General features: G+C 41.4%; 1 protein-coding gene across 2 annotated transcripts in view; it reads right to left on the reverse strand.

Moving 5' to 3' along the window:
- Positions 1–1,047, reverse strand: part of SETBP1 (SET binding protein 1) — a 264,875-nt gene extending 263,828 nt beyond the window's left edge. For both annotated transcript variants that reach the window (XM_065656408.1, XM_065656407.1), the window contains exon 1: positions 356–1,047. The gene's annotated coding sequence lies outside the window, so the exon portion shown is untranslated. The remainder of the gene's footprint in view (positions 1–355) is intronic.
- Between the last annotated feature and the right edge of the window lie 17,028 nt (positions 1,048–18,075).

Genomic DNA, 18,075 nt, shown 5'->3' on the forward strand with positions numbered 1-18,075 from the left:
CCCGCCGCCCAGCCACACACATACACACCCCCCCCACCAGCCACAAAGCATGAGGAGGGAAGGGGTCGGAGGGGGAGAGGACTCGCATGCATTGCACAGCGGAGAAATATTCCTCCCCCCCTCAAATAAATAAAGCCCTTTCCGCGCCATTGCGAAGTCACAACAGGAAAAAAAAAAAAAAAAAAAAAGGAGACGACATTAACTTTTGCATGCAGAGGGGAAAACGGGGGGGTGGGGGGGGAGGGAAAAGAGAGAGGGGTAAAACCCTCCTTCAAACCGGATCATCAAGACAGACCTTTCCTCGATGGCTTAGGATTTTTGTTGCTTTTTTTTTTTTTTTTTTTTTTTTACTAACCCATATCCCCAAAACGGCAGCGAGGGCTTCTTAGCAGCTTCCTCTTCTTCTTTCTTCCTCCTCCTCCTCTCTCGGATTCCCCCCTTCTTGTCTCTTCTCTTTTAGATCCCGGTTTCAATCCCTCGCCACAGCCCCCAAAGGTGCTTTTGCTTGTGTTGCGGCAAACCCATGGCGGTGTTCATCTGTCAGATTAGGGGAGCGCACGGCCGCGCAGCACACGCAGAGCGGAGAGGGAGGAGGGAGGGGGGAGGAGGGAAGGCACCCGGAGAGAGGGAGATGGACGGACAGACAGAGGGATAGATAGCTCGATAGATAAATGCTAGATAGATAGATAGGTAGATAGATAGATAGATAGATAGATAGAGTGAGATAGAGCGAGAAGGGGGGAAAATGGCGTCTTGGAAGACGGAATCCCAGAGTAAATCAAATTAACACGCAACACCCAGAGCAGTCCCGGCTAATTTTAGCAGGATCCAAAATAAAATGAAAAGGAAAAGGGGGGGGGTGGGAAGGAGGAAAAGAAGGGGGGGTAAAAGAAAGGAGAAGGGGGGAAGGAGGAAAAAAAGAAAAAAAAGGAGAGCAAGGAAAAAAAAAAAGGAAAAAAAAAATCAATGCACTGGATAAAATCCTGGATTTGAAATCGATGTTGCTTGTCTCTGGCTTTCTGGTTCTCTCGCTTTTCCTTGTCTTTTCCTTTTTTTGTTTGGTTTGTTTTTTTTTTTTCTTTTCGGAGAGGGGTCGTTTTTTGCTTTCTGTTTGTTGTTGTTGGTTGTTTGGGGGCCTTTTGAAGGGGGCGAGGGGGGAACCGTTTTCGGTTTTGCTTTTCCCGGCGAGTAGTTTTTTAAAAAAAAAAAAAAAAAAAAAAAAAAAAAAGAAAGAAAGGGGAAAAAAAAAAGAAAAGAAAGAAAAAGAAAGAGCAAAACCCCGACAGGAGAAAAAGGGCTGCTTTGGCGGCGAGGAAGCTGTTCCCTTTATTCCGGCTCTCTCTCGTCTCCGGAGCGGGCCCGTGCTGGTGCCGGAGCTCCGGCGGGTGCGGGGCTGCGGCCGCCCCGCTCCCCCCGCCGCGCCGCGCCGAGGGAGGGCAAAGGAGAGGCGGGGGGAAAAAACACCCCCTCTTCCTAACGGGCACGGGATCGGTGCTCACACACACACACCCCTCCTTGCTAAGAGTACAGTCTCGGAAAGGGGGCGTCTGGGGGCTGCTTTTTTTTGCTCCCCGCTGGATTTCCTTTTCTCTGTCTTTTATTTTGTCTTTTGGTCTGGTTCCCCCCTCTCTCCCTCTCCCTCCCTGCAAGGGGCGGCGATTTGTTTAAGCAGATCTGGGGGCTCGATGGCTCCGTTTCTCTCTCTTCCCCTGCTTCTCTCGCTCGCTCCCGGAGTCTTGCAGCACCGGGGCGGGAGCGGGGCGGGGGGGGCAATAAATGGTAATGATCAGGCTCACACAGACACACACACACACACACACACACACTTCCACACACACATACGCACACTCGGTGTGGCTGCAGTGCTCAGCCCTGGGTTAATGTACTCAACAGTGCCACTACCTGACACAACAGCAGCAGTGATGGGGGCAGGGGAGAAAAGGCAGAGAAGGTGAGACTCAGGTTAGTGGTACTTACCCCACTCCAATCTCTCCCCCTCCCGCACTCCCTCTCCACCCCAACCTTTCCGCAGCACAGCCCCTGCGGGCTCATGACTTATGCAAGAGATTTTTTGGGGTACAGTGACTGCTGTTCTGACCCGAGGTGAGGAATCCCTTTCTGAGGCTAGGGGAGACAAGCAAAGACTCCCAATACATTTTTTAAGGATTAAAGCTCCCCCCACCTCTCAGGATGAAGCAGTAACAATGTTCAAAGTACGTCACAAATTCAGCTCTGGGACAGAGGAAATGTACAAAATCAAGTCCTTGGGCTTTTGCTTGCCCACCCTTCTTCTTCCAGCAGTCTGGATGACCCTGATGTTTGGCTTACCAGTCTGGCAAACTGTTACTCACAGGAGTAAATTGTTGACTTGCCTGTGTAATCACACAGATGATGAGGAGGAACCCCCAGAAAAGGGAAGGTTTGCGGGATGGAGCTGCGTAGGTGTACTTACAGGTGCAGGTAACATTGTGGGGCAGTAGGGAGCATCCCCCAGGGCACCTCTGCATGTTTGATCCCCTGTAGAGATGGTGCCACAGGGATCCGTGTCCCAGAGTGTTGCAGGAAGCTCAAAGTACACTCAGTTTCTCCCCTTTGCTCTGGGACAAACGATAATCACAGGCCATCATCCAAATGACCTGAATTCAGGGTTCAAGCAATGCAAGGACTACCTGGGTTGACCTCCAGCAGCCATGGAGGCTTATTCCTATACCACAATCCTTCACATGTGTAGCAAAATGTCTACAACAGAGGTCTCAATCTGGAGAAAGATGGGCAGGAGGACTTCATGTGGTCCACGAGATGCTAGTGTACCCCTCATCAACCCTTAGCAGACTCAACTAGATGGATGAGTATGTGCCCTCAGCCCCACTGTGCTTCCTCATGCTTTCTGGGAAAAGCTCCTAGATAAAAATCACACCAAGCCATTAGCTCCTTTTGTATATCTCCGTATGACTGACCTCTGCCTTGATGCCTTCAAATCCCAAGCTGATGGGTTTGGATAGAAGAATAAGGCTGTGCTCATTCTTTATCTTTCATTGTCCTTTCATCCAAGCTTCTCTCCACCAACAGAAGAAGACGAATAAGCAAATCATTAAACCACACAAAAAAATGAAGACTAACAGATCAACTGCACCTCCATCCTAAACAAATACACAACCTGAAAACTTTTGAATCAGAAATGTCACACTGAAACGTTGACACTTCTCATTGAAACCAAACAAGAATTGTCATTTCAAATCAGCACTTTGACATGGCTTGTTTCTTTAAACTAAATCACTCAACTGGAGCTACATTTTGCATCTAAATGAAACAAAAAGAAACAGTTTCAACATTATTTTGCAGAGCTGCCAGTGCCATTTCATGTGAAGAATTCTGGTTTAAAAAAGTTTTGGCAGGTAAACCCTATGTGTTGAATAGCTCCACTGACCATTGTCTTCCTCCTTGGAATAGGCTGACACATAATTATGAAATAATTGGCTTGATTGGATTAACACAGAAGACCAAGTTATGAACCAAAATACTAAAAAAAAAAAAAAAAAAGCTTTTGATTTTCCTTTGCTAGAAAAACTGATTTGTTTAATAAGTTCAGGATAAGAAGTGTTTTGTGAGACGTTACTATTTTTTATCTTGTTTTTCTTTTCTTCTGGAGAGTCTACATATACACATACACATACAAATGTATCTAGGCAGCCACGTTAAATAATTTCAAACTGAGAAGCTGAATTTGGGAAGCAATCAAGATAATGACTTATTTAATGCTCACTTACTATGAAAACATGGGGGAGACTAAAAAATAATAACAAAAAAGCCTCAAAATTACTAAAGGAAGATTTTTATTCACTCAAAGTTATTTTTAGACCTCTCTTATGTATAACTGGGAAAAAAAAATCACACCTTGTTACCTGTAGTCCTCAAACTCCGAAAAGACCCATCAGGATAAATTTCATAAGCAGAAAAAGATCCTTTCCTTTGAGTCATCACCCTGTACAACATGTGTGCATAAATCATTGCAGATCAGGGTTGACATCAAAGGATTTTTACCTATGGTTTTGTCTTCTAGATGTAGAACATTTTGCCTTAAAAAAAAAAAAATCTCCTCCTGACTCTGCTGTGTGTCAGGGAGTTAATACAATTTAAGCAGATAATCTGAAAAAGGAAATTCCCTTCTCTTTGTTCTTTTCACTTAAAAAAATACTATGACATTCATAAAGTTGGTTTGTTCCCGCAGTGGACCTGAGATGAGTTTCCTATTTGTGTCTAACAATCTGTACATAACCTTGACTGCATGAGACAGGCAGATGTTTTATAATGAAGGCCATGAGTCTGTTATTTTTATATAAATAGCATCTTGAGCTAAAAGTGTATATAAGTCTTTCTAGGTTCAAAGTATGAATTATTGTTATGTGGAATTATGGAGAGATTTGTAAGTTAATGTGAAAGAAAAAAATGTATCTTGCAATGTCCCCAATGAACACTAGTCATGCTTTATAAGATCCAAAAATACAAACAAATAATTAAAAATAACTATTTACCATTGTTTAAATCAGACCAATTTCCTTATGTGTTTTTGCTTTTCAGCTGTCTAGCATACTTCTGAGCTTTACATAGAAAGTTCTGTTTGTCTGTCTGTCTGTCTATCTATCTATCTACCTATCTATCTATCTATCTATCTATCTATCTATTATCTATCTGTTTATCTGTATACACATAAACTCTCAGACATACAACAGTTAGCAATTCATTGTATTTCACTACAACGTAAGCGATGAGTGATTTAACTCCAAGACAGATGAAAACAGATGGAAATATGAATGCATTCCAATTCTCCCATTTTTTGCTCAAGAATTGGAAATCCAACTGTTTTCACAATTGGCTCCAAAATAGAAATAATAGTGATTTTTAAAGTTGCCCTTTTATTTTGTAAATCCCTCAGACATGTGATATCAAGTTTCAACATTGTTGTGTGAACAATGGTGGGCAAAGATCAAAACTCAGAGCCAAAGGATTGGAAATCAAGTGCAAAACTAATTTTAGAAGACATAAACCCTCTCTTTTGGTTGATTCTCCATGGGTTTAGTGTATTTGTACTCCCAGCATTCACAGACTATATCTTTTGTACATTATTTTGATAACTGAGTTTGTTATCGCTATCTCAGCATCTTCTTGATATCGACAAAGACTATGCTATGCTCACTACTGTCCAAAAACAAAAGAAGACTTTGTCTCCAATTTCTCAACCAGGACAATTAGAAAAAGCCTTCGTAGCTTAGCAGCACCTTAATGCAGTGTGGGAGATGACTGCATGGGAAGCCGAGGCTCAAGTCCAGACTTTCTTATCTATCAGATCTTTCCACAGCTTTTTTCCCCCTATAGAGACAATGACTAAACATTTCTCTGTCATCAGGCAGCATACAAAAGTTGTAGGACTCAATGATGCAGTGCTTGCTGACACATCAGCAAAAGTCTAGGAGCTGCCCTTTGCTCAGGCTGCTCAGACACGCGGGTCCTTTTGAAAATCTTTGAATGTTTGCGTCCTGTAGCTCTTTCAACATGCATCAGTTTGTTACTGCTCTTACAGTTGTGCTTATATTCCGCAGTGTTTCCTGAGCAAACAAGTAACTCTGATCTCGTAAGCACACAAAATCCTTTCCCTCATAAATAACTTCAAAGAAACTAATTGCTAATAAGTATCAAATCCTATCCTGGATTCTCATGGGCATTGTTGATCTGCGATGATGTGGATTTCAATCACAGTTTTCATATTCATATCAATTTTGCATGTATATGTATATATAGCCTTGAATATTCATACTTATATATATTTAAAGCTTTACAAACTAATAGAGAAGCAGTAACATGAATAAGAAGCACAACACATTAGCAGAAATATATCAGTCAATGAAGAACAGAACTGGCAGAAAGTAATTTAAAACTACATATTTTAGGACAGGGAGTGAAAGGAAATACTGGGTCTACTTGGGAATTCCAGGTATAAAGAATTGTTTCATTTAGCTAGGAAAGTCATGAAAGGAACTGATAACTAGAAGCTGAATTCAGAGAAGAGATGACATTGCAATGAAGACATACATGGTTAACAGTGATTAATCATTCCTGAAACTCAATAGGAGGATTGGTAAAAATTACCATCTCATGACATTTGCAGGTTGGAGACTGTATGCCTTCCTAGAAGATGTGTTTTAGCCAAGAAAAAGTAATTGTGTTCAGGACAAGAGCAGACATGAAATGAGTTAAGAACTACCTAACTGACAGATCTCTGAAAGTAATTGTCAATGCAGAATTATTGTTGAAGAGGAGTGTTACTTGAGTTTTCCCTTATGCTATTCATCAGTAACCTGGAAGTAAATATAAAAGTACTCCTGATGACATTTGTAGATGACATTATGGTTGGTGAAACAGCAAAGACTGAGAGTCCAGGGCAGCCTGATTTAACAAACTGCACTGCCTGGCTTGGGCAAACAAAAGGCATTTTAACACAATAAGGTGATAGTTTTGCTTCTTGCGAACACAGACAAAAACACTATAATGTGAGGTACTGCAGCCTGGACAAGCATGGCAGTGTGGGTTTAGAGTTAGACCCTTGAATCCAAAAGTACTGATGTGATCCTTGGCTCTGCAGCCAGATGACTTGCAGTGCATGGCACCAGTAAGGTTGAACTCCAGAGGCTGTTTACAGATCTGACAGCCACATTCTAAAACATATGGTGACAAAACTGGAGAGGGTACAGAAAAGAGCCACAAAAAATGATTGAGGGCTGGAGAAAGTGATTTACAGGGCAAGCATTGAAAGATTATGTTTAGCTATCAGAAATAGATTTGATTCCAGAGGAAAAATGCCTTGTAGGCAAGGAAATTACATGGTACCAAGGGACCAGAGTTAGGTACCTAATTTCTCAAAGAAGCAAGACTGGGACCATTCCTCCCTTCAGTATTTGCCACATAAAAGTTTAAGTGACCCATGTCCATTGTAAATCCACACAATTCCTAGCTCTGTCCACAGAGCCTCACTTAAGGCTTTGGGGTCCACTTTGTGGCTAAGTATTGCATTGCCCTGCTGCAATTCTGAGATTCCTTTCTAGAAACAAAGTTTCATGGAATAAAATAAAACTATTCTTTAGCCTAAGCCGAGCTGAAGCACCAATGAACCCAAAAAACTAGATTGTTCTTCCTGGCTTGACAATCTTTGAAAATGAATTTGCAGAAGAATCTTGTACGTGTCTCTTGAACTCTGAATGACAGGAACATATACACAGTGCAGTTCTATGAAAGGTCACATACAGGATGCAGCAAAATCTTACTACTCCTTGTTGAAAGTAGCCATCCCATGGCTGAAGAAACACTGCTATAAGCTAAGGACAAATCATTACTTTTCCTAAGAAACTGTTGAATCAATGAAACTGGAGGTTTTTGCTTTGACTGAGTTTGGCTCAGATTTATCCAACCTAAGATGGACTTAGTGGCACAGGAAAGGACAGAGACTTAGCTTCATGGTAAGATCCCACTGGTGATGTGTGATATTATCAGTTACATTTCTACCTTGTCCAAGTCAGAGCAGATACTTGAACCTTGTCTTCCAGATATTTCAAGTATGACTCAATTGGCTGTTGCTGGATGGGTCTGCCATTGTATTTTATTTGGCTGCTTTGTTAGGCACAAGTAACATTAATTGAATCAGAAGTACTGGATTTCTTTTGTCCCAGTATGTTCTCAATCCTATGAAGAGGGTAACAACTTTTATTTCTCATGAAAAAACACAGAATGCCCTTGACTTTATTAAAATTTGAAATATGCTCCTCCACCTCAAGAAGAAAAAAAATTCCACGCCAACAGCCTTCAGAGAATATGAAAACATCTCGTGCCTTTGCTCTCTGTGGGCCAGTCACACAGTAGGAAACACAGAATATGGGATAACGTCAGCAAGCCAGAGGGTGCATTCCACAGGTGAGCTGAGGTTGGCCTCAGAAATTATTTGGAGGAAAAAAATGAGCATGCTCACATGTCATTAGTAATGTGCAAAATCCTTCAGATGACAATGGTTAATATCCATACAGATATCTATTAATGGATAATATCCATATGGAGAATATCCATTTCTCAGTACCTATGCACCTTCTTTATCTAACACTTATATAATCTTAGCTGTTCCTTTCTTCCCAGAGCTTCACAAAACTTGACACATTGATGCTTTATATGCTTAAATTATTTATTATTGTTGTGGGATACCTGAAACTTTTGAAGATGGAAACTTGAGGAACAAGGTGTGTCACATTTCAGTGTGAGCCTCCATCTGAATGACAGTTTGCAAACATACATAATACTTTGGAGTGTCTGACATCGTGCGTGTGAGTGAAACTCTGCCAGCCCATGCACAGTGAGAAGGAAACCCCACAAGGCCAGGGTGCAATATTCAGCAAGAGTTATTGCTGCTATTAAGCCTCTGTCGTCTGTGTTGGGTCTCATCTAAGGGACAGCATCTTTTACAGCCAGGCAGTTGCTGACATCAGGCTGGTCAATGTGCTTGTGGGACCCTCGAGCTTCTACCATGGCAAACAGTAGTACACTCAGTAGAAAGCAGATTATATTCATCAATGCCAGGTCTACAGCAGAGTCTTAGAACACCTAATTCTTCATTTTCTTGCTTTTGCCTGTTAATTATCGTTCCATGACATCCCCATGGTGTTATCCAGCCTTGGTATCAGACAGGCAGAGGACCCCCTGAGTCACACAGAACAGCATCAGGTGTCAGCCGGAGTGACCCTCAATTCCCAACCCGAGGGAGAACCAGTCAAGAAACTCTTGGTCTGCAAAACCGACAGCTGATTGATTCCCCATGCTCAACTTTTTAATTCATACCTAGGTCATTTATCAATGTTTTCTTATCTCAGAGTTTCTTGATCAGCAAATTGAATTTGGAGAAAACTCAAAACTGAGTGGTTGCGTGGGGTTGACATGGGTGGGTTTTGCCACATTGCTATAGCACTCCCTTGCCTCTTGCACCGCAGCATTTTTTCCTGCCTTTTCCACACCAACCTCTTCTTTTTTTTTTTTTTTTTTTTTTACTTTTTCAGTTTTGGACGGTTTTGGTCGAACAGCCATGAAGCATTGCCCCCTGCCGGCAGGTCGGACACCTGGCTGCTAGTGCGGAGCGTCTCTGCGTCTGTCTGCAACGGGTCCTGCAGCGCCTGGGCACAGGAGAGGATTAAAAGTATAAGGATTTGTAGCTCGATATTTAAATTTTACAAAAGAAAAGAGAAGAAAGTCAGAAAGAAATAATCAGCACAAAAAGTGTTGGTTATGTCAATAACGTTTAATGCACAAACACCACAGTTTTCCTTTTTTTTTTTTTAATGCTTTAAAATAATAACTGACGAAGCATTTCTTGCTCCAGCTGCATGACATTGTGCTCATGCAGCAGCATATACGATTGAGGGAGACTTGTGCAGTCCCATTGTTCATTAGGAGTGAAATGCAGACTAACAGCATGGGTGGTAAAAAGTCACTCACAATAAAAAATTGTTTGAGAACATGATGCAGCTACCTTAGATGCTAATTTGGCCTTTGATTATAGCAGGATCCGAGCAGCCCATAGTCTCACAGAAAAACACTTGTACACACTATCGTCAGGACTTTAGGGAACTTCAGTGCTCCCATTTTACAGTCAAGGAGATAAAGCATAAAAAAATGAAAATTCTTTACATCAGGTCACAACAGGAGCCTTAGGCAGGAGGGTTTGAATTCATGTTTTTCATACCCTAGACTCATCTCACTCAGCCCACAGATGAGCTTTTCTACCTCCGAATTTTATGCCAGCACTGTCAATTTTAAGCTGTGAGAAATTTAGGTAACAGAATACATTTTAAACTTTTTTCCAGTTTGACAAAACTCTGCATCTCAAATAAATTATATAATATAAAGTAGAAAACTTCTAGTGAGAGCAAGTTAAAAATATAAGATTTTTTTTCTCTCCATCACAGCTCCTGTTCCCGAATTACACTTGCCTTGCTCAGAGTCTTAGAAAGCTGACACAGAACAAATTGTCCTATGTAAATTGCAAGTTTCCCCTCTGATTGACAGCAATCCACAAAGATGGACTAATTCCAGAGGAAGTCAAGCAAAGATTGTGTCATAACTATTAACCCAATTTTAAAGATGCCCCAAATTGCTGCAGAGTTGCCAGCATGTCCTTCATATAACGGCAGACATAAATATAAAGTACAGGAGCCAGACAGAGTACATGTGAGCAGGGTGTAGTGGACAACAGGTTGTATGTGTGCAGTTCTGCTCACCTGAGTACCGCAGCCTGTGTTGGGAGAGACAACCATGTATTCCTTCATGTCTCCTGCAGACTTTTATCTTGAAGATATGCAATGGGAGGTCAGGCATGTGACCAGTTACGTTCTTTCTGACTGTTTTGACTGCTGTTGTCATTAAAATAAAACAAATAATTAAGGAGGCATGGGTAATTATTTTTTGAAATTCGTGTAAGGGAAAGGAAGAGGGAATATCGGCTGCTGTAAAATTGGTATTGTCACACAGCCGACTTGATTGATACAACAAAAGGAAATGGCCTCAAGTTGCACCAGGGGATGTTTAGATTGGATATTAGGAAAAAATTCTTCTTAGAAAGGGTTGTCAGGCATTGGAACAGGCTGTCCAGGGAAGTGGTGGAGTCACCATCCCTGGAGGTGTTTAAAAGGTGTTTAGACGAGGTTCTTAGGGACACGGTTTAGTGCCAGAGTTAGGTTATGGTTGGACTCGATGATTCTGAGGGTCTCTTCCAAGGGAAATGATTCTATGATTCTATGATTTGATCGAGCCACCTCTCAATGCAGAGCCGTGACTGAGTTTCTCGAGGTCTCCGTTTGCAAGTGATAATAAACCTAATAGCTGCCCACAGCTTAATATTTTTTCTTGCACTACATATGTTCACTTTTGGTCCTCAGATTATTTTTTTCTTCAGTCTCCATCTGTTCTTTTGCCTTTGAGGTACTTTAGTTACCATGGAAATGACAACATCATCTGGATGGGTGGAGCTTTGTGCAGTGTAAAGTTGGTTTCCTATATGAAGTGGTTTTCAAGGTACAGGGATGGCTGACAACAATGCAGCATTTCATGAGACAGATTTTCATATTTTATGTGTGCAACAGAGACATACCTGTGTGTGCTTGTGAGTGTATGAGTCACAATGTGCATGTTCCAGGAGGTGGCACGTGTTTCATTTTTGCTCTACCAGATGAAATATTTCACTTGAGTCTTCTGTGCCTGCTTTCTTGCAACCTTTAGTTGTAAGTTGGATTTATTTGTGAGGGCCCTATTGTAAGGCACTTTCTGAGTCCTGTGATTGTCAGGTGGGTCAGGCAAGGTGGAAAGCTCAATCCTGGAGATTTGTATCTTTTGTCATTATTGTCATGAAGAAGAATAGGAGGAGTTAATGTACTGGGAGGTTGTCATATGGGCTTTGTTGTTTGATTATGTGTGTGGTATTGTTTCCTTAGTCTCTGGGAGCTGTCTTGTATCTTCAGCAAGTCCACACAACAAATTATGCATGATGAATACAATCCCGAGATTGCTCAAAATAATAGTTCATGGATATCACACTTCTTATCCCAATGAATCTGGCAAATACAGGGCAGAGCCCTGTTTATACCAAATCACACCTTATTTCAGCAGTGACCCCATGGACTTTAACACAGTTCCAGAAGCTATTATCCTCTATTAGCCTCTATTGCACCTGGCAGTATTGATTATATAGCCTCATGGAGATGAAGGTATTTTAGATAAATAATGATTTTTGGCAAAGGATATTAAGAGAAGGGCCAGATAGGTCAAAAAGATGAGAACTTGGCTTATGAAACTTAGTATTAAAGCCTGTATATTCTCCAAAATGCTTTTAGGCTAGTTCATATATTCAGTGGACGTCTCTTAAGGAACCTGAAGTGCTCTCTGCTTGTCTAATCAGGTATGTGGATGGGTCCAGGGGATCTGTCACAGAAGAGGTTTTGACACAATTCCCACAGAGACCAAAGGAACACGAAAGCACTAGTTCATCAGAGAATATGCAAACACAAGTTCCTGATGGAGAGTTTCTTGAACACAGTCACGTCTGGCTGGCTGGGACAGAATTCAGTTATTTTGAAAATTTGGTGGGGAAAGCATAAGGATTTCACAAAACAACAGGGACTCCCATGCAAAGTCCATGGAGATGACAAAGATCTGTGCTTAGAGTTTGCTGAAGAGAAGAGTTTTAGGTTAAATCCTTGGATTCTCTATCCTAAGCATACTTTATCACATGGCTAGAGTGATACTATTTGTTTATTTCTATTATGGCACTTTTTAAGTGCTCTAGCTCCAGCTGCAGCTATTTCTTACTGCAATAATTCTTTCAAGACACAACCTCTCCAGCAACACTAGAAGCGTTTCCAAAAACAAACTAAAGAAAGCCACCACTGCCACCAAAACCACCACCACTACCACCACCACCAAAACTAACCAACCAAACCAACCCAAACAAACAAACAAAAAACCACACAAAACCCCAACAAATCCAGCAGTCAGCAGTCGAAATCCTTCTCAAAGGCACATTGCAGCAATAAATAAACTTGAGAATCAGAAAGTGGGGGGTGGGGGGGGGAGCAAATATTCAGGAAAATCCATCTTTTGGTCCAGCATTGGTGACAAAATCCAGCAGTCTCCCTTGATTTCTTTTTTGTTCCTTGGCTATGGAAAGCTGAAACATTCACATGTCAGGCACCATCCTGGCTGAAATACAAGTAATTGCACCAGTAGTGAAGAGCATGACCTGTTAAAATCGGTGCTGAGAGCTTTTAGCTGGGTGGCGACAGGCTTGCACTCAGTCTGAAGTGAGCACAGAAGGAGTGCTCATCAGGCAGACTCATCAGGAGTAAACGAGGGCCCAGAGGGGAAAAAAAAAAAGCCTGTTTTCAGACCTCTTAGAGTTGGGGATGTCTGAAGCAATACCTCCTCAAAGGCTGCCAGCAGCTGGGGATGCTTCTAGCCCTGCAGTGTCATGCTCTCGGCGTGACAAACCACTTACTAAACCGGCAGCTGCTCCCAGCATCAGTTCGTTTCTGGAGCAGTTTCCATCTGAGCCCTTTGTGGAGTGTGTTGGAATCATAGAAAAATAAGGCTTAAAGGGATCGGGAGAGGTCACCACTGTCAGCTCCAGCACCTGCTGGCACAGCCCATGCAGCAAAGTCCAGATCTAAGAGAACAGCTTTGAAACATCTTGGGCAGACACAGGCAGGAGCAAAAAAACCAAAATCAAATTAAGAAAGCCCTTTCCTGCTATAATATGATCATCTAGGAACAAGTGGGGATTCAGCAGTGGATGACCTCTAGGCATCTCAGTGGTGCATTTCAATCCTCTTAGCTGCCTGTTTTTCTTTCCACTTAAACTTAAAGATGAATTTGCTGGGATTGCTTCAGAGGTCTTCAATCATTTTACCTGGGGATCAGTTTTCCTGAAGTCTCTTTAGCAGAGACTTCAAAATCTACTGTCAGGGCCTTTGTCGGGAAGGTTGGTCACCTCTAGCAATGCTCCCCATAAGACCACAAAAATACGGCATCTTCCAAGGGAAGAAAGGAGATACTCCTCAGTCAGGAGCTCAGCGATCATCTCCAGCACAACATACACATGATCCAGATCCAAAGAGAGATCAGACATGAGGAGACACCGCCTAGTCCTAGATGTACAAAAGTGTTTTTCTTACATTAAGCATGTGGTTGGTTCAACCTAAATTCCAGTTGTCTCCTTCTTTTGAGCTGATCCACAGTGGAAATCCAGAGTAACTGAAATTAATCCAAGCGCAGAGTCTAGAACTCCATTCTGATCTCCATTCTGATCTGCTCTCAAGATGAAATCACAGTGGGTTAAGCAGATCCCTTATGTCATAATAGCTCTTCACCTCACACTTTATAAGAGGTGTTTTACAGCTTACATGTAGCAAGAAGAAAAGTAGGGCTTGATATTTTTCCTGACTTAAATCTCTATGGGAATATGCACTGTAAAAGGTTAAAAAGTTGAGAGTTTGTCATTAATGTATCTGTTTTTAATGAACTATTTGTGTTCTACATTGGCATTACAGCTTTGTGAGCAATCAGTTTCTTGGTCTGCTAGCCAAACCTCTTAAAATAATATGAATGTTTTTCTTTCAGGTTATTCAGCTATTAAATTTTTCTTGCTCTTTACCCACCAAAATAGTAGACTGGGGGAAAAAAAAAAGGTTCAATTTACTGGTTTTCTTTTTGTTACTATTTCTTAACATTAGAAAATAAGGAACTAGAGAATGTGAAAATAAGAGATTTTGACATGAAGACACAAACCTTTTCTGAACAAAGCAATGAAATCAATAGAATGAATGAAATAAGGATTCACAAATAGTTTTTATATATATATATATATATATATTTTTTTTTTTTCCCCCCTCTAAGTACATATCAGACTGCAAAATGTGACCAGGATCTAATTAGGATCAAGATGTCGAACTGGCATTGAAAACTAAAGTGGAGGTGTTGGTATGCAGGCTTCATGTACTCTGGGTTGCTTCGCCCCTGCAGGAAGTGGGGAGAAGTGGTTTGTATCAGCTGCACCCTGTACATTGTTTTTTCATTTGTCACCAAATGCCAGGAGTTACAGTAATCCATCCTGGAAGTGACAAACATATGATGCCATGCAGCCTGATCCTGTGGGAGGAAGGGTGGAATTTCCTATGGGTGCAGATGCCTCAAGAACAAGAACGTTTTTTAAGCCTGAAGTCTCTTCCTGGTGGTTCCAGGTTAGTGATGAATGGATCATGATTTGAAGGTTTTACACCATCTAATTAGTCTTCGCTACTCATTCCTATTGTTTTTATTGTGAGTATTTCTCTATTGGCTGCAACAGGACCATAGTGGATTTAAACTGCAGTAAGAATCATTGCCACATACAAAAGACTACAGGTTTTTTTATCCTCAGTTTACTGATTCTCTACATCTGTTACTTGTACCCTTGTTTCTCACAATCCTGTATCTGTCAGAATAAATTCTGACCTTTAGCCACACTAAAAAATAATCTTACAATAGGATTTACAAAGAAAATGTGCACTCACTTGATGAAAGCCGTTGGAATGGCAGCCATCCTCTTAAGGGCAGGATTAAGGTTACAAAAGCAGAAGAAACATTATTATTTCCTGATCTGATGAGTGCTGGACAGTCCAGCCTCTGGGTTATCTCACATCCTATATGATTTATCCATAACTATGAATCAAACACAAAAACTTGTTTGCTGGAGTTTTTCAACAGTTGCTTATCATCCAGAGACGTTGAGTGATTTCCATGTCATGTGCCAATATCTCCTCTCTTTCCTCACATCCCATTTCAACATCCAGGTCTGACACATTTGGAGCAGAAGCAGAACCATAACCCATTATGTCTGAGATCTTGCTCATGAACACAGCTATGAAAAATGAGGTAGCTGTGGATTTGTTCCTGTGGATCCACACACAGTAACATGCAATTGCACCAGTCCATGGGTGTTTAACGATGTACTGTTGCTAAATTCATATCTGGGGAAAACCCTGCTCAATTGGGTTTGCCCCCTGCCCCATGTTGCTTGTGAGGTTGAAGGGGTCCTTGGCTGTCTGTTGCATTATGGTTCTGCAATGATGATGCATCTAATCCCATAGCTCCTCCTGAGGTTTGGCTGATGTGCTTTGGGCATGTGGACAGTGCCAAGGCTTTTTTGATGGACATGGGAAGTGCCTACTGCAGAAAACAGAAAAGTGTTTCGTCCAGACTGTTGCAAATCCATTGTGCTTCTGCACCATCAGCTGATCTTCCTTCAGGGGAGACACTGCTGTTGGTCACAGCAGTATTTACTTCAGGCTTAGGCAGGGTTGTAGCTTCATGAGAAGCAGAAAAGAGCAGTGCAAGCTGCAAAGATTTACAAAGCTTGGCCTTTATGTCACCCTGGGGACTGGTCCCTCTTTCTGGTGCATCTTTCCTCCAGGTGCCTTGCATCCAATACCTAGCATTCCTTTTGCTCTTCCTCTTATTCTAAACTTACTCTTGTTCTCACAGGAGCACCTGTAGTGTATAAGAACACAACAAAAGCACTTACTCTAATTCCACGCTTTCATTCTGGGACTTTGGTTATTTTTTCTTGGGTCAAGTACATTGTTTCCTCTATCCGTCAGTAGCTTTATACTCAGTAGAGCTGGTAAGAAAACACATTTCCTGTTCAGGAAGAAATGTTGTGTCTTTTGAATCTGTTCTGAATCAAAATGGAAGTTCTAGAAATTTCAGAATTTTCCATTGAATGAAAATTCTGGCTGAAAACCCACAGCTGCCACACTTCAAAAAGACCCAAACAACAAAAGGATTTGCATAGACAGATTTCAGACTGTGAATTTACTATTGTAAAAGTGGTATGACAGTGATTCCGATTCAGTTACCCGCATATGGATTTCTAATGCTGTTTGATCTGTCAAAGAGTGTCTGGGATATCTCCAGGGGCCTGAAGGATACGGTGCAGGACTTCTGCCCTTCTGAAAAAGCCCATAAAAACCTGGTGGGGTACTCAACAACCTCTCAGATGGCAACAAACATCTCTGTATGGGTAACGAAATTGAGCTCTGAAATTGTGCACATCTCATTTTAAGGAACTCAGTCAGGGAGCTCAGTCCCACCTCTGCCTCTTTGCTGATGTTTGATCTCACAAATCTCATTCAGGTATTGGCACTGTGCTGATTTCAGCATGTGTGCCTGTGTCTGAGAGATGGTTCACTAAACCTTCTCCAAACCAGAGTGTAGACCTGTGAAGCTTGACTGAGTGCTTAATGCAGTTTGAGTGTGGACTTTGATTTAAATTTGACATATTTATCCTTGTCACACTGCTAACACTGACAGCTCTTGTGTCACACCAGAAAAAAAACAAACCAAAACAAACCAAAAGAGTTTATATCATGTTTCCTGAAGCCTTGTAAAGTCTGTGTGGGATAGACACCCTCAGTGCTGAATACACACACTCTAGTATCTGTTCAAATAACTAGGAAAAAAAATAGGTATATAAGTAAAAAGAGCACAGCAGATTAAATTAAACTGTCACAGATGCTGGAACCACTTTATTCAGAGTCCAGTTCATCACTAACAACGCTGCCTTGATAGTGCTCCCTTCCCTTTTCTGACCATCTCTTTTAGGTGAAGCCTGTGACCTTGGGTAATCAAACTCAATTTGCACCTTGGCTTAATTACAGCCAGAGGAGCAGAGGGTGGAATATGATAACCGTCGACATCTTTATCATAGCTGAAAACAGGCAAAGTAATCATTTAGGGTGGCTGACGTAGGTGAGGTTGGGAGTAATGAGATGGAAAGTTTAGATTGAATATCAAGACAAAATTACCCACAATACGTTCTTTTAGGCAAGGGGATGTATTAAGTCACAATTAACAGCAGTATGATCTAATAGCACCACAGCTACTGACAGTGTTATGGTCCCTTGGCCTATTAAAAAATTTTTTTTTAAAAGGAAAGGATGGAAAGCTGAACTGGACAAACCACTGGTAACCGTAATATAAGGACTAATCCCATGTTAGAATCAGAGTGGAATAAATAGGTAATTTCCATGTCAGTCATGGTAACATATTGTACCAGGTAATGATATCCACCAAGCTCTGTGTTTGTGCAAAGATCCTTGATGGCATTTTCAAAGCCGCCTAAGTGACTTAGGAGTCATAATCCTCTTTTGAAAACCAGTATGGTAATTTAGGCATTTAAAACCTATTGTATCATCTAGTGAGAATGAGATTCATGAAGCTTGGTACAGGATAAATGAGGCCCTTTTATTTTTTTTTTTCCCTACACAGCAGGGGCTTACCTGGAGTTTGCACTGCAAGCAAACCCTAGACCATGACGAAACTAGGATAAAGTCTGCCGAAATGGTGTTTTGTGAGATGTTTCGTTCTGAATGCGTGTTCTAATGTCACAGGTATTACATGAATCAATGTATGTCACTGTGAAATGTGATACATCTTGGATGCAGAAACAAGTTAGTGGCAGAC

This window comes from Caloenas nicobarica, chromosome Z (genome assembly GCF_036013445.1).
Source record: "Caloenas nicobarica isolate bCalNic1 chromosome Z, bCalNic1.hap1, whole genome shotgun sequence".
In the NCBI taxonomy this organism is placed as follows: domain Eukaryota; kingdom Metazoa; phylum Chordata; class Aves; order Columbiformes; family Columbidae; genus Caloenas; species Caloenas nicobarica.